At 39.2% G+C, this 21,512-nt stretch overlaps 1 long non-coding RNA gene across 33 annotated transcripts in view; it reads right to left on the reverse strand.

Annotated features, from left to right (window-relative positions):
• The window catches only part of LOC102154570, an 87,866-nt gene that overhangs the window by 15,085 nt on the left and 51,269 nt on the right, over positions 1-21,512 (reverse strand). For 6 of the 33 annotated variants that reach the window (XR_005356982.1, XR_005356961.1, XR_005356964.1 and 3 more), the window contains exons 5-8: positions 6,813-6,852; positions 4,185-4,264; positions 2,609-2,710; positions 1,231-1,312 (exon numbers count right to left, since the gene is read on the reverse strand). This is a non-coding gene — a long non-coding RNA (uncharacterized LOC102154570). Of the gene's footprint in view, positions 1-1,230; positions 1,313-2,608; positions 2,711-4,184; positions 4,265-6,812; positions 6,853-7,641; positions 7,683-8,724; positions 8,947-21,512 lie in introns of all 33 variants that reach the window. The other 27 variants (XR_005356988.1, XR_005356959.1, XR_005356958.1 and 24 more) reach the window with 15 other exon arrangements.

Genomic DNA, 21,512 nt, shown 5'->3' on the forward strand with positions numbered 1-21,512 from the left:
AAAATCTAATTATTTTTTAAAATTTGCGATAAAAATTAGGGTACCTGGGTGACTCAGTCCGTTAAGCATCTGACTTCAGCTCAGGTCATGATCTCAGGGTCCTGGGATGGAGTTCTGCTTTGGGTTCCATGCTCAGCAGGAAGTCTTTTGGTACCTCTATCCCTCTGCCCACTTGTACTCTCTCTTTCTCTCAAATAAATAAATAAAATCTTAAAAAAAAACCAGTTGTGGTAAAAATAGATATGATCAATAACATCTGAGTATTTACCCAAAGAGTTCAAAAAAGATACATGTGCCCCCATGTTTACTGCAGTATTATTTACAATAGCCAAACTATGGAAGCAGTCTGAGCATCTGTCTATTGACTAATAATAAGGAAGATAGTGTACATACATATATATGTATACACACATACACACTGGAATACTACTCAGCCATAAAGAAAGAATGAAATCTTGCCATTTGCAACAACACAGATAGATCTAGATAATATAATGTTAAGTGAAATAAGTCAGTCCACGAAAGACAAATGCTATATGATTTCACTAATGTGGAATTTAAGAAACACAACAAAGAAAAAAAGAGACATACAAAAAACAGACTCTTAAATATAGAGAACAAACTGGTAGTTGCCACAGAGGAGTGGGGTGTGGGGATGGGTGGAATAAGTAAAGGGGATTAAGAGTACATTTATTGTGATGAGAGATGAGAAGGTATAGAGTTATAACACTGTATGTTAGTTATACTGGAATTTTTTTAAAGCTGCAGTAAAATATACCTTACATAAAATTTACCATTTTAATTATTTTTAATTGTACAGTTCATGGGGAACGTAGGTACTCAGTGGTTGAGCAACTGCCTTTGGTTCAGGTCATGATCTGGAGTCCTGGGATTGAGTCCCGCATCAGGCTCCCCGCAAGGAGCCCTGCTTCTCCCTCTGCATATGTCTCTGCCTCTCTCTCTGTGTCTCTAATGAATAAATAAGATCTTTAAAAAAATGACAGTTCAGTGTCATTAACTACATTCACATTGATGATCAACATCTCATCTCCAGAATCTTTCCCATCTTACAAAACCGAAACTCTATACCCATTAAACACTAATTCTTTATTTCCTCTTCCCACCAGCCCCTGGCCACCATAATTTTACTTTCTGACTCTACAAATTTTATTATTAAGGACTTTATATGAATTGAATCGTACAGTATCTGTTCTTCCATGTCTGGCTTACTTCATCAAGCATAATGTCTTCGGGGTTAATCCATCTTGTAGCATGTATCAGAGAGATAGCTGGTTTTTAATTTTTTTTTTCACTGTTTTAAGGAAAATAACAAGAGGTTTGTGACAGATGGATCAATCTTCCAAAATAATGGTTTTATGCCCTCCAACTTGTGCAATAATTTCAAAGTATTTGAGGAAAAGGTTGACTGGTGTGTGAAGGCCACTAGGGACTTATCTCCTTACTCCCCATGAGCTTGAGTGAATTTGTAGGGTTATCCTGCACAGGTGTAGCTCATACTGTTGTGGGTGGAGAACCAGAGCTCACAGTAAGTAAAGCTAGGAGCAAGAGGTAAGAAAAAGTAGAAACTGGGACCTTATTAGGAAGGAGGTGATTACCATAAGCGAAGCCTGTGTCTAATACTGCACATCATCATCCCATTTACTCCTTGCAGCGATGCTATGAAATCCATAATGTCATTCCTGAGTCTCCGTTGAGAAAAATGGGCTCAGAGGTGTTGAATAACCAGCTCTAGGTCATGCCGTGACTTGCCTTATACTAAAGTAGGTGCTATTTTTAGCTCATGATTTCAACAGAGTATTGACCTAGCTCTCTAGATGGTAATTAGAAGATTGCCCAAAACATCAAGAACATAGCACAGTTTTGAAATAAAGGAAAATAGTGGGGGGATCTGCCAGATTAGGACAACCTCTGTGTCAGAGACACACTGCTTGCTGGAATCTATTGACTGACTACACCTCCAGCATCTCCAGCCACCCAGACACAGTGAAAGGGCTGGAGTTCCACAGTGAACTGTCCCCATAGAGAAAAATTAAAAAAAAAAAAAAAAAAACCTTTAAATTACACCACAGATCTGTATAGGGTGACAAGCCTTTTGAAGCAGCTTTTTATTAAAATTAAAGCTAAACATAAAGCTAAGATAGACCAGGAATTTTCTCTTTATCTAAATATTCTTGAGTTTTTATATCTATGTTTCTAATAGTATATATAACTAATATATAATGCATGGTATATATTTTACAATATACATTAACAATATACATTAATGTACAATATACATTATTATTTTACAATATATATTAACTAATATAGTATATTGTATTTAATAATATTAATACTATACATTATAAATATCATATATTTATTTAATATTAATTATGGTATATAAGCTAATATACAATATTTTACTATATGTACAATATAGTCAAAGGTATATATATACACCTTATTATATATATAATATAATCTACAGAGTCCAAAGTGTTTGTGTGTGTGTGTATATATATATATGTGTGTATATATATATAATTTGAATAAATATATATATGTGTGTATATATATATTTATACTTTTCCCAATGCTTACTTACATTACAGCTTTGTACATGGCAAAAGATCAGTAAAGACCATGTGGTACTGGTTCCTATGAATGTCATTTGACTGCAACCTATTTTTCTACTTCAGAGTGCCATCTGCCAAATAACAGATTATAGATTCCCTTACATCTTGACTCATATACATAGTTATCTATTTAAAAATCCCAGTTAACAGAGGGAGAAGGTAACATTTTTAAAATTGAAAATTACATGCCAAAGTAGACAACATGAAACCGGTGTTCAATATCAATTGCCATTGGGAATATTCAAGTTAAAACCACAATGAGATATCACTACAGACCTATCAGAATGACTAAAATTAAAAATAGTGGCAACACCCAAAGCTGGTGAGGATGTGGAAAAACCAGATCATTTATACATTGCTGGTAAAACTGTAAACTTGTAAAGCCACTCTGGAAAGCATTTGGCATTTTCTTATAGAACTACACATGTAATTATCACATGGTTCAGCAATCGTAATCCTGGTATTTATCCCAGAGAAATAAAAACACATGTTGATGTTAAACCTATATGTAAGTGTTCATAGCAGTTTAATTTATTGTAGCCAAAAACTGGAAACACCCCCAGGGTCCTTCCATGGGTGAATGATTGAACAAACTGTGGTCCATCCACAGCATGGAATACTACTCAACAATGAAAAGGAAGAGATAATAAATACATTCAACAACTGGATGAATCCTATGGGAATGAGGCTGAGTGAACAAAGCCAATCTGAAAAGGTTATATAGTATGTGGTTCCATTTACATAACACTCTTAAAACAACAGAGTTATAGAGATGGAGAACAGGTTAGTGGTCGCAAGGGTTTAAGGAGGGGTTAGAAGCAGGAAAGTGGTAACACAGAGATCTCTGTGGGTATGAAAGCATTCTGTATCATGACTCTGATGTTGATACATGAACCTACCCATATGATAAAATGGCAAAGAACTAAATACTTAAAACACACAAACATACACGCTAGATTTTAGAGATGAAGAAACTAAGACCTGTGGCTTCTAAGTAATTGCTCAAGATCCTGGGGACCACACTCGGCAGTGTGGGTTTGAACCCAAACCTGAGTAAGCTCCAAGGCTGCAGTCCTCAGTGTGAGAGAGCAGACAGAGGGGGGTGGAAATAAAAACACATAAAGCTGGAAAATCTGGATAAGATTAGTGGATTGTATTGATATGAATTCCCCGGTTATGATATCATGCTCAATTTTTTCAAGATGTTACCATGGGATGGGGTGGGGGGAACCATGCAAAGGGTATACAAGATCACAAATCTCTAACTTTTATTCCATATAACCACATGTGTATCTACAATTATCTCAGAATTTAAAGTTTAATTGGAAAAAATTGAGCAATCAAGTTGAAGTCCGTTTGTCTGGTTCTTGCAAAATGCCACTCTATTTCATCCTGCTGTTCCTGTGAGTGGGGGATAATCATAGGTGACTAAGTTGATACAATGAGGCTATGCTTATAACCGTCTTAGCTCAGAGGTTTAGCACATAATATATGCTCAATAAATGACATTAACAATGATTAAGAGAAACATATCAATTCACAAACCTGCATTGTATTTCAAGGGTAGATGAGGTCTTTTGTTGCTTAATTAGTTATGCTACTTAACATAGGGACTTCTGGATTGCCTGCAATTTGGAAATGGTTCATTAGCTTACATTTCATTGTATTTTTGTCAAATGGAGGGAGGTTGGGCCCAAGAAGACTGAACTATCACACTCACTCAAGACCAGTACCAAGCAGATTCTGTCTCAGCTTACGTTCCTCCTCTGAACATGTCATTTGACTTTTTTTTGGTAAGCAGACAAAGTGGGGGGAGGCACTGAAGCAAGACAGTAAATCTTTTTCTCCCTATTTTATGCCTTATTTACCCTAAACTTCTCATTTCCAGTGTGTCTTTACAGTCTTTTTAAAGCTACTACATCCCCTGCTGAGACATTTACATGGCCAAGAAGAGGGAGAGGCCCCAGGGCTAGTGGGGAGAGAGCATCTTGCTCAGACAGCATTCTCTTCCAAGTGTTTGTGAGTCCACGCTACTGATATGTGAAGTCCACGCATCCACATGTATCCAAATTTTGCTTCTGTGCTTTTTGAAAGCACAAAATTAGAGTCATTGCACTTCTTTTGAAATGGCCCACTTCCCAAGAAGAATGAGAAAGGGAACAGAATAGAAAAATCTTAATGAAGTAGGAGAGGAGCCAGACACAAGGTGCGAGCTTGCCATTGTGGTTGAAAATCTCCTGCGCACGCCCACAGAAAGGCCTTGCTGCCTGCCAAGTGTTCTTTCTCTGCAAGCAGACTGCCTGGAGAACAGGGCAGGAAACATTGGCACCAGGAGGGGTCTGCTTCCGCTTCCTCCTGCTCTCTAGGGGAGAATTTTCCCCAAGGTTTGGGAACCAGGGAAATATGCCATATTGAAATGAAAGGCACAAGGCAGAGCTGACATTTTTATCAGCCCAAATTCCTAAATGAGTTCTTCAGGAAGTTAACAGCCAAATAAAGCAGGCAGTCACCTTCAAAATAACAGTCTTCATTATGCTGCTGGGGAATCACTTGTGGAAAGTGGCCCCCAAAGGGCCCCAGATTTACTAAGAAAAGAGAGATTGTTTTGGCATTTGTCAGGTCAAAAAGGAGGGGGTTAGTATATGCAAAGCACATCTGTAATTCAGTCCTCCACCTTTACTGGTCCAGCCTCCACCATCCACTCGTGGGTGCCTTTTCTACTATGTTGGGCACAAGTGTGAGAAGCAAAAAGTGCATGGGAGCCAGACTCAGCTCCTGTCCTCAAAAGAGCCAGAACTCCATGGGGCTTAGGTGGAAGGTCATAAAAATGGATGTATGCTAAGTCTGGGGACACCTGAATCCTTCCAAGTCAAGGAGGACTTCCCAGAGGAGCTGCCTTCTCAGCTAAGACCTGAAAGACGAGAAACAGGAAGCTAGAAAAGATGTTAAGTGAGAAGGATGGAGAAGAGGGGAAGAGATGAGCAATATTCTGAGTGGAGTATGAAAGTAAAAGATCCTAAAGCAGTGCTTCTCAACCCAAGGCTGTTTTCCTCCTCAGAGGACATTTGGCAATTTCTGGAGACATTTTTGGTTGTCTCAATAGGAGTAGTGGGGGTGGGTTAGATGGCAGAGATGTTGCTAAATATTCTGCTGTGCACAGGACAGCCCTGCAACAAGAATTATCCAGCACAAATGTCAGGAGTGCCCAGGCTGAGAAATCACTTAAGTAAGACTTTGGGCAGGGTTTATTTTATTCTCAGAGCTCTGTTCTCAGTACCCATTTATTCTCAGGTTCTGAAAGCAAGTGAGATCCATGTGCCATTTCTGGGTTTTGGGGTATTATTCTCACTCAATATTCAAAAGCTTGTTGTTTGTAGTTGTTTTTGGTGTTTTGTTTTGTTTTTGATGGCTGAAGAGGTAGAGCAAGCAAGTGTAGGTGGTATAAGGAGAAGGGGTGAACACACATACTGTACTGAAAATTTTAAAAGCCTTTATTACAGCAATGTCTCCTCCCTATTGTTTGCTCCTAGTATCTCCTATGTCTTAGGCCAGGCTAGTTATTTATTTATTTATTTATTTATTTATTTATTTATTTATTTATTTATACTCCAAAAAACATAAGCAAGGAAGACTGGACATGTCATCATCAACATCAACCAGTAGAAACTCTGCAGATTACCAAAATAGATAAAAAAAAAAAAAAAGGATTATTCAATAAGGCAAGCAGAGCTAAAGCTTCTAAAATTGTGTTTGAATATTGAGATTATTTGGGTTATATCATCTGCATTAAGACACTAATAAATAGTTCCTGGCTTATACCTCAGCTCTCATCAGTATTAACGTAAGAATAAAAGTGTGTCATAAGATTCTGAGTCCACTAAGAACATTTCCACCCGCAGTGGAAAGTGGTGACATATCTGGTTTGGGCACTAAGATGTGATATAAAATCCTCCTTTCTCATTTCCTATCTTGACAATCCATACAACCCTTAAACAAAAGAGGTGAAATCACTTTTGGAAAATCTTCTTACAGAGTGTGAATATCTAATATCCCAGGCACATGGTCAGTTAATATATTCTGGCATACACGAAGGAATTTGCCGAACACAGACAGCACTGGGTAACACTTAATTTTACTATTGCATATTTATGAAATTAATGATATAACACTTACCATCCCTCCTAAGTTTAACTCTGGATGATGGTATTTGATCCTGTGGGAACACACAGTTATTAAGCCAGGAATTAAATGCAAAAGTAATCTGAAATTTTGAGGGGGTGACAAAAAGAGATGAATATGAGAGACCAAGTTGTATATTAAATACAGGAGCTTAATGAGAACAAAGTGAAACAAATAGGTTGGTACTCCCCCCCCCCACCATACCAGCTAAGGCTTCATTTTATAGCTGTGACCCATAACCACAGTTATGATTAAGGGTTATCAAATCCCAAATTCTGTAACTCCAAGTATGTGCTCCATTTTCAGATTCGTATGTTTACTGTAGACCCCATGCCTCCCTATCAGTATCTAAGAAACAAAGTGTAGGCATGAAGAAAGAAAGAAAAGAAAGAAAGAAAGAAAGAAAGAAAGAAAGAAAGAAAGAAAGAAAGAAAGAAGAAGGAAGTGAGGAAGAAGGAAAGGAAGGAGTAAGGAATGAATTACGTCCTCCAAATCACAACAGACCGAACCCTACACAGCACGAAAGAAAAGAAAAGAAAAGAAAAGAAAAGAAAAGAAAAGAAAAGAAAAGAAAAGAAAAGATTCCTTAATAGCCTATCTGCATTTTGTTAGCTAAAATGAAGGATCTTTATTAGGGTACTCTTAAAAATATTGTAATTGGTTATGGACCATATTCTTCACAATGGACATTTGTAACCATGTCATTAACAACTGTAGGCAGGGAGTGACTGGCAGCTGATTAGAAATGGTAATGCCTTTTCTCATTTTTGAAATCCAAATCCAGTTTTCAGGGTAAGCAATGCTTCCAGATGCTGGGACTGACCTAAAGGGTCTCTACATTCCACAAATGAGGCTTTGAGTATTCTGAAAGTAGAACAGCAAAGTGGAGTCATACATCTGTCCAAAATCACTTGGGGTTGGCGCACACATAAATTCAATCTTTTTGCTGGGGCTCCTGGGTGGCTCAGCGGGTTAAGCCCCTGACACTTGATTTTGCCTCCAGATCCTGAGATCAAGCCCTGATTCGGACCCTGTGCTTAGCTGGGAGTCTGCTTCACATTGTCTCTCTTCTGTCTCCCACTGACCCTCCCTCTACCCCCTCCCCACTCACTCACATTCTCTCTCTCTCTCTCTCTCTCTAAAATCAATCAATCAATCTTTTCTTTTAAAAAATCAATCTTCTTGTCATAGGGGCCATGGAATAAAAACTTCATCTTCTAAGTATTTAAGAACTGGTAGTAAGAGACAATTTCAGTAGTTCCAATCACAACATATGCTTGTTAACCTGGATCAGGGACGGCAAATAGAATTCATTTGATGGGTAGGCCCTGCACTTCTGGTAGGTGGGCTGGAGATACTATTGAGACCCAGATGGACCAGAATAGAATTCCTTGCCAACCTCTGCCACTTGGCATGGGTGACATGAATGTCACATAACTGACATCTCAGCTGTGAATTATTTCTATTGACTAAACAGCAAATTTCTCGAAAGGGGCCTCAAGAACTTTTCTTTAGCTAAATTATAGTCCCGATGAATTTAATATGTGAGACACAGAAAGAAGTTCTATTTCTCCATATATCCTGTATGATATACATGTATCTTATATAATACATTGTATAAGATACACTATCTCTTTGCTATATTTAGTTACATTTATTGCAAAAAAACTTCTTTTGAGTTTTAATGCAAAGCCCACTTTGTATTTCCCCAAATGCACCTCTCCAGTTGGGAATTTATGTACTATCATGAGACAAGATTTTAAGGAGACACTTCAAATTTTATAGGCGGAATTTTACAACAGATAATTAATGCCAAAGAATCTTGTCCTGACCTTTCAAGATATGACTAACTAAAGTATATTAATAATAATCAGCACTGCAAAAAGAAAGGCAATGTGGCACTGACCCTTTGGAAATGCAGGCTTGAAGGTACACATTTAGGTAAGGGAGAAACACAGTAGAAGGACTGCACACTGTATGAGCAGCTAGCTGGAGCCATGGAAAAGTCTTTGATCAAAAATGACTTGGCGGAACCGTTTTACTCCAACAAAATTTCTACTGAAGCCAGTGCCTCCGGCTTTCGTTGTAGCTTCTGTGGGAATTGTGCTCATTGCCTGCCTTAAGAGAGCTGGGTGAAGCAGGAGGAAAAATGAGTGAAGAGGTAGGAAGAAGCAATTGTATCAGTCCCACATAATTCTGCAAACGAGCAATTAGCCTGGAAACCCATTAAAATAGTGAGCCTATCTCTGGGGCTTATTTTGGAGATTACATGTTATACTGTAAATACATAACTACTGGTCTATCCACATGCATATACCTTGTATAACACTTCCACTTAAAATGTATTTATTATGGTGAAAGCATCTGAATCTGAATTATTTGGTTAGCTTGAAATAGCTTTTTTTAAGGCTTGTGCACACATACACATACAAAAAAACAAAAAATAGCGCAGCCTGTAATTTTGTGGCCAAATCAGCTGAGGGTTTAGTATTTAAATTGTTCATTGAATTCAAATAATAGTAAGGATTTGTAAGGATTCTGTAAAAAAAAAAAAAAGCCTTAAAATGTCTGATGTGTTCTTTTATCTTATGCTGCTAATAAATGTCATTTGGGAGAGTGTGATTTCGCATTAGACTGTCTCTGCTTGTATTTTTATTAAGTTTTTACATTTTTTATTTCTTTTTTAAATTTCGATTTAAATTCTGGTTAACACTGTGCCCAAGAGCGGCTTCAGGAGTTTCAGTTTTTAAGTTTTAATTCCAGTACAGTCAACAGCCAGTGTCCTATCAGTTTCAGGGGTACAGCACAGTGTAATTCAACAATTCTGTACATTGCACGCAGGGTTCATCATAATAAGAGAACTCTGTCCCTACCTGTATACATATTTTTTTTCCCGTATCTTTCAAAGCCAACATTTTTCGCGTAACTACTAATCCAGTTATTAAAGAGCCCCAGCCAGCCTCGGCCCCCGTTGCAAGAACAATGTGACAAATGATCGAGGTGGTGCCGGGGAGGCTGATGACTTTATACGCCGCGTCCCGGCTCGGTGACCCACAAATCTCCTTTGATATGCCAGGCAGGAGAAAGAGCTTGAAAGGATCAGGAGGCGAGGGGCCCGATGAAGCCATCATGTGACAAGCATCCTAAGGCGCGGAGCGGGGCGCGCGGGGACAGCGGTCGGCGGCGCCGAGGCACCCGCGCGGGGCTTGCAGCCCGGGCGCAGCCACCGCGGAGGACACGGCCGGCGCGCGCCGGGCGAGCCGGGAAGCAATCTTCGATAAATTAAAGAAATCTCCATGGAAATTAGCATGAAACATTTTCTAATCTGCTGCTTTTCACTGCCGACAAGGGTCACTGGTTTAGCTTTCCTCTTATTTTATTATTCCCCAGCCACCTCCCGGCTTCTGGCTCCCCTTCCACTGCGCTCTGGGTTTTCAACCCGTCCCTATTGTCGCCGTCCTCGGATCCTTAACCCCTTTAGACCACTTTCCCCGGAGGAGGATCTGATTCTCTTTGCTGCTGCTGGCGTTAGATCGACGCCAGGGCTCCTCCTGCCAAGGCCGCCGCCGCCGCGACTCGGCTCCGGCTCATGCCGCGGCCCGCAGCAGCGCGAGGGCAGGGGAGCCCGGGCGAGCGGCCCCCGCTCTTTCTCCTCTCAGCCATGCAGGCACCACCCTGCAGCAGCTTCATTTCCAGATCAGGCTGCCTGGGGGACCAGCGCCGCAGCTGCCCCGCCCCCTGAAATGTGACCCGACGATGTCCCGAGGCACCTGCGGTTGCTGTGACCCGAAACCAGGAGGACGGAGTGCTCGGTGCGCTGCGCTGCTCCTAAGGAGCAGGTGCAGGATGGAGGGGGCAGTGTCTGCGCCGACCCTTAGGCAGGTCACTCAACCTCCCTTCACTGATAAAATGCGGCCGATACACCCTCGCAAGGCTGTGGAGAGCACCCTGGAATGTGGAGGGAATAACACTGCAGGGGCCACAGGAGGTGCCCTGAAAACGACTGATACCCACGTATCCTGCAGCAGAAAAACAAAACAAAAACAACAAAACAAACAAACAAAAAGATTGTAAAATTTTAAGTTGTGAAAATTACTTAGGACTCTTATGCATTAAGCATCCCTAAATGGAGCCTTTGAGCATCAAGATTCAACTTTCATCAAATAAATAGGAAAGAGAAGAAAAAAAAAGTAGCATGCATTGAGCGTTCACATGTGCTACATACCTTTACAGACACTGTCTTATTTAATCTCTACAACAGCTCGATTTGGGAGAGTTCTTTGCTGTCAGAGGCTCTGCTGTTGTTTGTTCATCTCCGCATTGCTAGTTCCTGGCACAGGATAGAGGCCACTTGGTGTCATCAAATGCCTCTAGGTTCCACTGCACTGAGAACCACTTATATCTCATTTCATCTTCTCAGAAACTCTACAAGTTATACATTTCCCCCATTTTGTGGATGAGCAAACTGTCGCGAAAGTAAAGGAGCTGGACTCAAGTCATTCCTTAATTTGTTTTAAAGATTTTTATTTATTTATTTATTCGAGAGAGAGAGAGAGAGAGAGGCAGAGGGAGAAGCAGGCTCCATGCAGGGAGCCTGACGTGGGACTTGATCCCTGGTCTCCAGGATCACACCCTGGGCTGAAGGCAACGCTAAACCACTGGGCCACCAGGGCTGCCCAAGTCATCCCTTAATTGATGATAGTAATGAAACTTGTGGGTGGTTCTGATCCCAGGGCATGTTCAATGGACAAATGGTCTCCCTTATGGAAAGAGGTAAGTGGGGGCCAACAGAGGCAAGGTGGCTTTTCCGAAGACACCTGGCTAATAAATTGCAACCTAGATCTGCACTGGATTTACCCAGCTCTGGAATATGTGCTATCTCCACCATAGCTCAGGGAGGCAACAAAGATGTTATCTTTGTTACCCAATTCTAGGCTTCAGTTCTACACTTTGTATGAGCAGATCCAGCCTTACTCATCACCATTTTGTGATGAGTTTATATACAGTTTTTTCCATTTGGGGATGTGCAGAAATTTAGAGATCTCATTGTAACTTCCTAAGTGACTCAATATCATATCCCCAGATAGCACAAGATGTGTTGAAACAGTTTCTTAAAAAGATAATTTTTACAATATTCAGACAGTGAGGGTTTGAATGATAATAGTTTCTAGAATATGAGTATGTTTGCTTTCCTCTTGCTGTGAAAATTTGATTTTTTTGGGGGGGATGTGGAGCATTATTTCAATGGACACTGATTTTACATGTAAATAAAGTTTTATGAATAAAATTTTATTTCAGATGGATAAGGAAGTTCATTTCTTTTTTTAAAGATTTTATTTATTCATTTAGTTATAAGAGACACAGAGAGAGAGAGAGAGAGAGGCAGAGACACAGGCAGAGGAAGAAGCAGGATCCATGCAGGGAGCCTGACGTGGGACTGGATCCCGGATCTCCAGGCTCACGCCCTGGGCCAAAGGCGGCACTAAACCGCTGAGCCACCCGGTCTGCCCATGGAAGTTCATTGTGAACAATGTAAATTATTTTATAAACATTGATATTTTGAATTGAAAGAATTGTTTTCTTAATTTCCTTTTGATATCTCTAATTTTGTGTGGGTGTACATACACTTATCTGTGATAAGTGAAGCTTGGTAGCATAACAACAGTCTGTGACAAGCAGGTAACAGGATAACAAGCTGTAGGAAAGGAAAGTCAGGGAGTTTGGAGGATTTTTCCTATCTATTGCAAATAAGAAATGAAGTCAGATACTTTGTACCACTGCTGACTGAATTACAGCATGGTTAACAAATATCTACATCTGTTAGCTGAGGTCCAGAGTAAGGTTTCCTGCACTGATAATGTTAAAGAATTGCGTTGATATTTGCTCTATGGCTAAGAACCTGCTCAAAAGTCCTAGATGCCCATTTTGGGAATACTAACTCCTATTGATGCAAAATGCCAGGATTCTGATTTTATCATGAGAGTTCACTCCATATGCAAACATTCCTTTATCTATAGGTATTGCCTTTTCTTCCAGGTGACTTTATTCCAAGTCTCCTCTCTGAATGTTGCCCTCAACTATTCCAAGAAAATGTATGGTTGTGTGAAGGCACGACTTGTGCCAAGTACTCAATGCTACGGAAAGGTATTCAGAAACCTGACATATCAGATAAAGGGCTAGTATTAAAGATTTATAAAGAATTTATTAAACTTAACACCCAAGAAAAAAACAATCCAACAACCCAAGAAAAAGACATGAACTGAAATTTCACCAAAGAAGACATACACATGGCCAGCAAGCATGTGAGAAAATGCTCCGAATCACTTTCTATCAAAACCACAATGAGATACCACCTCACATCAGTGAGAATGGAGAAAATTAACGAGACAGGAAACAACAAATGTTGGAGAGGATGTGGAGAAAGGGGAACCCTCTTGCACTGTTGGTGGGAATATGAACCGGTATAGCCACTCTGGAAAACTGTGTGGAGGTTCCTCAAAGAGTTAACAATAGAGCTACCCTATGACCCAGCAATTGCACTACTGGGGATTTACCCCAAAGATACAGATGCAGTGAAACACCAGGACACCTGTACCCCCAATGCTCATAGCAGCAATGTCCACAATAGCCAAACTGTGGAAGGAGCCTCAATGTCCATTGACAGATGAATGGATAAAGAAGATGTGGTCGATATATACAATGGAAACTAAGGGCCAGGATGAAATGCACATATAAACATGACTGAAGCTAGTGTATGATATGAAAAGTGAATATATTCCATATAAAGATTTAATACAAGAATTCAAGTATGCTATGTAGGCTTTAAAGCCCATACCCAAAGGTACATCTAGATTTTAAACAATTCTTTGTCAAAGATGCTTAGTTGAAGACAATAATTCAAAGCACTATTCTCAATAGGTAAGAATTATCTTAGTGAATAAAACATAAATATGAGGCGGGCTACTATGAATGAGATTGCTGATGGATGTTGCCTCCATATTTCCTAGAGGACCCTGATGACTGCTTGAGGTGCTCACTGCTCATTATCCTATTCTACTACTTAACACCTCTTCAGCTTTAGTCAAATCCCCAGCCCACCTTTTATAGCCTTTTGCCTTAGAGAAGCAGAGTTCCACTTTCAAGGCTGGGTTTGATGGCTCTGAGGATATTTTTATTTCATTTCCAGATTACTTAAAGATTGAACATTTGATCCAATTCTGGTTAATGAGATGCTAGATGTTGGGGACACATTCTTTCCTGCTCTTAAGAAGAAGCTGGTTCATCTCTCAACCATCACTGGACATGTACCAAAAAATCACGAAGTCCGCTAACTACTATTGCAAACCACCACAGTATCTAGATGCACAGTGAAATTAAACACAGGGGTAGAGCAAAGCAGAAAGACGGGAAGAATATAGCTCTAGATAACCCTAAGTATATTTCACTATGAGCCTCCTCTTAGGCAAGCTCTCATTTTTCCTTTATGTTTCAACTAATGGAAGGTGGTTTTCTGTTATGTATAGGAAAAGCATTCTAAATGATACATGCTGAATTTTTCTCTTTTTTTCTTTTCTTTTTTTAAAGGTTATTTATTTATTTATTCATGGGAGACAGAGAGAGAAAGGCAGAGACACAAGCAGAGGGAGAAGCCAGCTTCCCGCAGGGAGCCCAATGTGGGACTCGACCCCAGGGCCCCAGGATCATGCCCTGGGCCAAAGGCAGGCGCCAAACTGCTGAGCCACCCAGGGATCCCAATGCTGAATTTTTCTAGTTAACATAATACTTATATCAATGAGGAAACTGACACACTACTCTAACATTGTTTTCCTGTATTTTTTTGTTGTTGTTGTTGCACATCTTTGATTGGCTTTTCATGTGTCAACACTTCTGTCAAACAATTTTCTATAGAGATGATAAAAGGTTAATTTGTCCTTCTTCTAACATGGTTGATCGAAGTTCTCTTTCTCTTTCTTTCTCTTTCTTTCTCTCTCTCTTTCTTTTTCTCTTTCTCTTTCTTTCTTTCTTTCTTTCTTTCTTTCTTTCTTTCTTTCTTTCTTTCTTTCTTTCTTTCTTTCTTTTCTTTCTTTCTCTTTATTTTTTCTTACCCATGGCCTAGAAAAGTATCTTTCAGCTTTGTAATTTGTTGTTGTGTACATTTTTAAGTAAACATTTTCATTGATGTTCAATCTACATAAAAGTACACAGATCCTAAGGGAGCAGCTTGATGACTTTTCACAAAGGGAGAGCATCCATGCAACCAGCACCCAAATCAAACAACAGTTTGATTAATACACCAGGGGTTCCCCTCATGTCCCTTCCCAGTTACTTACCCTCACTCCCAACTAAAAATAACCAATATCTTACTGACTAACCCCAGAGAGTCATTCTGCTTATTTTAAAATTTTATACAAATGCAGTGTATTCAATGTACTCTTTTGAATAATACAAAGTACATATTCTAATTTGTCTGGCTCCCATTAATTCAATATAATGCTGATAGTATTTTCTTTTTTTAATTTTTATTTATTTATGATAGTCACACAGAGAGAGAGAGAGAGGCAGAGACATAGGCAGAGGGAGAAGCAGGCTCCATGCACCGGGAGCCACGTGGGATTTGATCCTGGGTCTCCTGGATCGCGCCCTGGGCCAAAGGCAGGCGCTAAACCGCTGCGCCACCCAGGGGTCCCTGATAGTATTTTCTATTGTAGTTAATTTATTTTAACTGCTGTATAGTATTCCCTCGTATGAATATATCATGACTACCATTAACTGTTTCTCCCTTCTATTGTTTTGGTATCAGGGCTCTGCTAGTTTTCTAAAATGAAAATCAATCCTTTTCTTGTTTCTCTATTCTTTGGAGGTGTCTTTGTAGAACATTATTTCTTCCTTAAATGTTTGAAAAAATAAACAGTGAAGCCATCAGTTCTAGAGTTTTCTTTAGAGAATAGCTTTTAATAATATATTTGAAGTGTTTAATAAATATAGAAATAAGCATTGCTTGTAGTTCTTGTAGGAAATTTGAAAAGCTATATTTAACTAGGAATTTGTCCATTTAATATAACTTTTCACAATCATTGGCATAAAGTTGTTTATAATATCCTATTATCTTACTGGTATTGTTTCTCCCTCCTCCTTCCACATCCCCGATCTTAGTAATTTGTTTGTCCTTAATTTTTATTGTAGCAGTCCTTTGAAAGGTGAGCTTTTAACTTTCCTATTTTCTCTGTAGTGCATTTTTAAATTTTGTGAGTATAATTCTGCCATGACTCACTGCTTTCTTCATCTTACTTTCTTGAAAGTTTGATTTGCACTTCTGTTACCAACTTCTTCAGAGGCCATGTAGGTCAGTGATTTTGCAGCCTCTCTTCCTTTCTAATAAATGCTTTCAAGACTGTCACTTCCCCCTACACACATGCATCCCATGTAACTTGAAAAGTTGCATTTTCATGATCATTCAGCAGAAAATATATTCTAATACTCATCCTGAGTTCTTCAGAAATGTATTGATAAATTTCAAGTACCAGAGCTTTTCTGTTTTCTGTTTCTATTGATTGCTACTGTAATTACACTGTGGTTATAGAATATACTTTCTGTGATTTCAATCTTTAGAAATTTGCCAAGACCATATGGCTCAGCATATGGTCTTAAGTTATTGAGTACAGATTTCTATGTATGTAAATAAGGTCAAGTTTGATAATCATGTGATTGAAATCATCTATACTCTTACTAATTTTTTGTCTATTTCTTCTTTTAGTTGCTGAACAGGGTGGTTAAAATCACACTCTATTTTTTCTTTTTTTAAAAGATATTATTTATTTGTTTGTGAGAGATACAGAGAGAGGCAGAGACATAGGCAGAGGGAGAAGTAGGCTCCCTGCGGGTATCCCGATGCAGGACTCAATCCCAGGACCCCGGGATCACAACCTGAACCAAAGGCAGACGCTCAACCACTAAGCCACACAGGCACCCCCAAAATCACACACTAATTGCAAATTATTTCTCCTTTTTCTCTTACCAATCTCTTTCTCTTTCTCTCTCTTTCTCTTTTAATGCTGTAATTTTGGTGCATATAAATTTAGAATTTTTTTATTATCCTGTTAGATTGAACCTTTCATCATTATGAAACATTCTTGCCTTAAGGTCCACATTGTCTATCATTAAAATTGGACATTTGCATTCTTGTGTTTAGTTTTTGCATAGCTTAAATTTTCCATTTTAATTTCCTAATCTTTCTAAAATAGATATACTTATATATCTTATACATATATGACATATAAAGAAAGATATACATCATCTATATTTTTCATATCTATCTATATGTATGTATAATTTTCTACTTGTTTTATGCAATCTGATAATCTTTGCCAGAAAATCATCCAATTTTTTCAGATTTATCCAGTCTTTTCATTAGAGCATCTAATCTGCTTATATTTGATGTAGTTTGTTACTACTTATATATTTGAGTTTAAATTTGTCATCTTATTTTTTTTCTATTTGTCAACTTACTTTTTTCTTTCTGTTTTTATTTGGATGAAGCAAACATTCTTATCATTCCATTTTTCAACTCTATTCCTTTGTTACAATTCTTCTCCTTTCTTTAATTTTTTACCATAGAGATAACCATGTAAGTCCTTGATTTTAGTGTCTAAAATAAATTAATGTTCATCATTTCCTGGAGAGTTCAAGATCCTTCAAAGCATACATTATTATTATCATCATTATTATTTATTGAAAGTATACTTTAATGTGTACATATTTGTACTATTAATATCTATTTTTATTGCTCTTCATTTTTTACTTCATCTTCTTGTCTTAATCAATTTTTTTTTCCTAAGTTGTTCCCCACCCCCCCTCTTTTTTCAATATGTGCTGCTGGAAATAAGTTTTCTCTGGTGAGTGTGTGAGCCAAGATATATGTCACCTTCATCTTTGAAGACTATTTTTAGTGGATGGAATTCTAGGTTAGAAGTTATTTTAAACACTTTTCATATGTCATTCCATTTTCTTGTCTTCTGCATAATTTCTGTTGTGAAGTCAACTGTTAGCCTTACTACTTATATTCTGAAGTACTATGTCACTGTGCTTCAGCAGCTTTTGAGATTTTTCTCCAAGTTTTTGATTGTTAATATTTTACCTTTGATATTCTTATATGCAATTTTCTTTGTATTTATCATGATCTATGTTTATAAATCTTAAAATTGGGGGACTTCATGCTTTTCATCATTACTAGAAAATTCTTGCTTAATACCACTTCAAATATCACTTCTAGATAGTCTCTCTCTCCTCCCTTTAAGGTATTTAAATTGTGTGAATATTCTGACTTTTCATTGCATTACAAATACGCTTGTGGTTCTTTTATGTATTTTTGCACTTTTTCTGTCTGCTTTAGTATGGATCTCTTCTAGTAAATTGTCTTTCAGTTAACTGTTCTTATTCTTCTCTGTGTCTAAGATACTATTAAGCCAATTTTTTCCCCTCAAATTTGGTTAATTTACTCTTCAATGCTAGGCCTTCTCTTTGATTTTTTTCACTGTAAGTTACTGGATGAAATTATTCATCTTGGCATCTATTTTCTTAAACATACTAATTGAATTTATTTTAGAGTTTATGTCTGATAATGTCAGTATCTGAATCCCCCATGAGTCTATTTTTATTATTATTTTTTTCTTTTTCTGTTGCTTTATATTATTTAGTCTTACCTTCTACTAGGCCTGATACTTGTTGATTAAATATATACAATAGTTTTCTAAGGCTTTGGCCATAGTCACCGCTATCCAGAGAATATTTTCTTTTGTTTTCTTATAGGCAGTTAGCAAAGGTGAAGATCATCTTAAATCTGCCTGGCAGTAATCAAGCTGAAACCTCACCTTTAGTCTTTTTGAAAGCTGGTCTATTTCTGAATCATTTTTTCAAAATGCTACTCAATAGAAATGTAACATGAGCCACTTTATCATTTCAACTTATCTAATAGCACATTTAAAAAGTAGAAAGTAAAAGCAGGTGGTAATTTTATTGTTACATTATTTAACAATAACTTTAACTTGTCAATGAGATAGTTAACATTAATTTTTGTAATAAGGCTTCAAATATCTGGTGTGTATTTTTATACTTAGAGTATATCTGCATTTGGACTGGGACATTTTACATGCCCAATAGCTGCACTGTAGCTTGTGGCTACTCTATTAGACAATGAAGCTCTTCCTCCCAAGTTATAGCCCTAACTGATGTTATGTTCCTAATTGGGACTCTGAGGTACTCATCATAGTCTCTCCTGAAGATTTCTGACTTCCAATTTTTATCTTCTCAATTTAATGAGACTTCCTTAATCTCTGTTTGAATTCCTGGACTATTAACTGCTACTTCTTATTTGACTTATCTTCTTAGTTTAGAATCAGCAATTGCCTTAATAGGAAATATGGAGGAGAATAAAAAGCTCACCTAAACATAGATAATTCTTTCTGGCATCTTGGTCTCTCAAGTCCTGGCTGCCTGGGTAGCATGGAACTCCAAGATTCTCTCTCCCTTATCCTATGCAACTGCCAAATCTCAGCTCAGAGTCCTCATTTCTTCCTGCCACTTGCCATTTCACTTTGTAGTCCCTTGGACCTATGTCACTTATTAATAGCCATATGACTTAAGTGGAAAAGCAACACAAAATGTCAGGCTCACTGTTATGCATTCCCATCTTTGACTACATCCTGGCATCCAAGTGCTGCCTCCTTTGGTAGCTCTCCAATGCTTCAACAGATTTTTGTTTGTTTGTTTTGTATTTTGTTCATCTCTTCTAGTTATATTTGGTATCAGGTTTGGACTGCACCAGGGTAATGCTCCACCACATCCCAATTTTCTAATCTATGCTGCTGATTTTTAAAATGGATCCAAATATGTCATGGTTAGTAGAGAAAAAAAAATTACACTGCATTTGGGAATGCCATAGGTATTACTTATATCAGTTTTTACAACGTGAAAGATTGTCATGTTCCTCATTTTTTTCCTTGTAAAACATGGACACCCTGGTGTAAAATATACAGCTATCAGAGTACATGCCACAGAACCAATATTTATCAAAACACATGCTTACGGAGGAGGGGCAAGATGGCGGAAGAGTAGGGTCCCCAAGTCACCTGTCCCCACCAAATTACCCGGATAACCTTCAAATCATCCTGAAAATCTACGAATTCAGCCTGAGATTTAAAGAGAGAACAGCTGGAATGCTACAGTGAGAAGAGTTCACGCTTCTATCAAGGTAGGAAGACGGGGAAAAAAGACATAAAGAAACAAAAGGCCTCCAAGGAGGAGGGGCCCCGCGAGGAGCCGGGCTGAGGCTGGGGCGAGTGTCCCCAGGACAGGAAAGCTCCATCCGGAGAAGCAGGAGCTTCACCAATCTTCCCCGGCAGAAAGGCGCTGTCAAGGAGTTAGAGCAGGACCCCAGGAGGGCGGGGATGTCCTTAGGCTCCCTGGGACACTAACAGACACCTGCGCGCCCAGGAGAGTGCCCGGAGCTCCCTAAGGGCTGCAGCGCGCACGGCGGGACCCGGCGGGACCGGAGCAGCCAGGAGGGGCTCGGGCGGCGGCTCCGCGGAGGGGGCTGCGGGCTGGGAGCCAAATCCAACAGCGCAGGCCCGGAGCACAGGGGGCCGGGGACACAGCCCAGGATCTGGCCTCCCCCGGGACAGGCAGAGGCCGAGAGGGCCCAGGACAGCAAGGACGCTCCTGCCCGGAGCTGAGCAGATCAGCGGCCCCGCCCTGGAGCATCCAGGCCCTGCAGACCGAGAGCTCTGGAGTTACTGCGGGGGCTGAATCCAGAGCTAAGAGCTGGCCCCGCCACTGCGGTTGTTCCTCCTGGGGCCTCACGGGGTAAACAGCCCCCACTGAGCCCTGCACCAGGCAGGGGGCAGAGCAGCTCCCCCAAGTGCTAACACCTGAAAATCAGCACAACAGGCCCCTCCCCCAGAAGACCAGCTAAACGGACAAGTTCCAGGGGAAGTCAAGGGACTTAAAGTATACAGAATCAGAAGATACTCCCCCGTGGGTTTTTTTTTTTTTTTTTTTTTGCTTTTTGATTTCTGTTTGCTTCCCCCACCCTTTTTTTCCTTTCTTTCTTTTTCTTTTTTTCTCTTTTTCTTCCTTTTTTCTTTTTTTCTTTTTCTCTTTTCTTTCCTTCTTTCTCTCCTCTCTTTTTCTCCTTTTCCCAATACAACTTGTTTGTGGCCACTCTGCACTGAGCAAAATGACTAGAAGGAAAACCTCACCTCAAAAGAAAGAATCAGAAACAGTCCTCTCTCCCAAAGAGTTACAAAATCTGGATTACAATTCAATGTCAGAAAGCCAATTCAGAAGCACTATTATACAGCTACTGGTGGCTCTAGAAAAATAGCATGAAGGACTCAAGAGACTTCATGACTGCAGAATTTAGATCCAATCAGGCAGAAATTAAAAATCAATTGAATGAGATGCAATCCAAACTAGAAGTCCTAACGACGAAGGTTAACAAGGTGGAAGAACGAGTGAGTGACATAGAAGACAAGTTGATGACAAAGAGGGAAACTGAGGAAAAAAGAGACAGACAATTAAAAGACCATGAAGACAGATTAAGGGAAATAAACAACAGCCTGAGGAAGAAAAACCTACGTTTAATTGGGGTTCCCGAGGGCGCTGAAAGGGACAGAGGGCCAGAATATGTATTTGAACAAA

Source organism: Canis lupus, chromosome 3 (assembly GCF_011100685.1).
Source record: "Canis lupus familiaris isolate Mischka breed German Shepherd chromosome 3, alternate assembly UU_Cfam_GSD_1.0, whole genome shotgun sequence".
Classification (NCBI taxonomy): domain Eukaryota; kingdom Metazoa; phylum Chordata; class Mammalia; order Carnivora; family Canidae; genus Canis; species Canis lupus.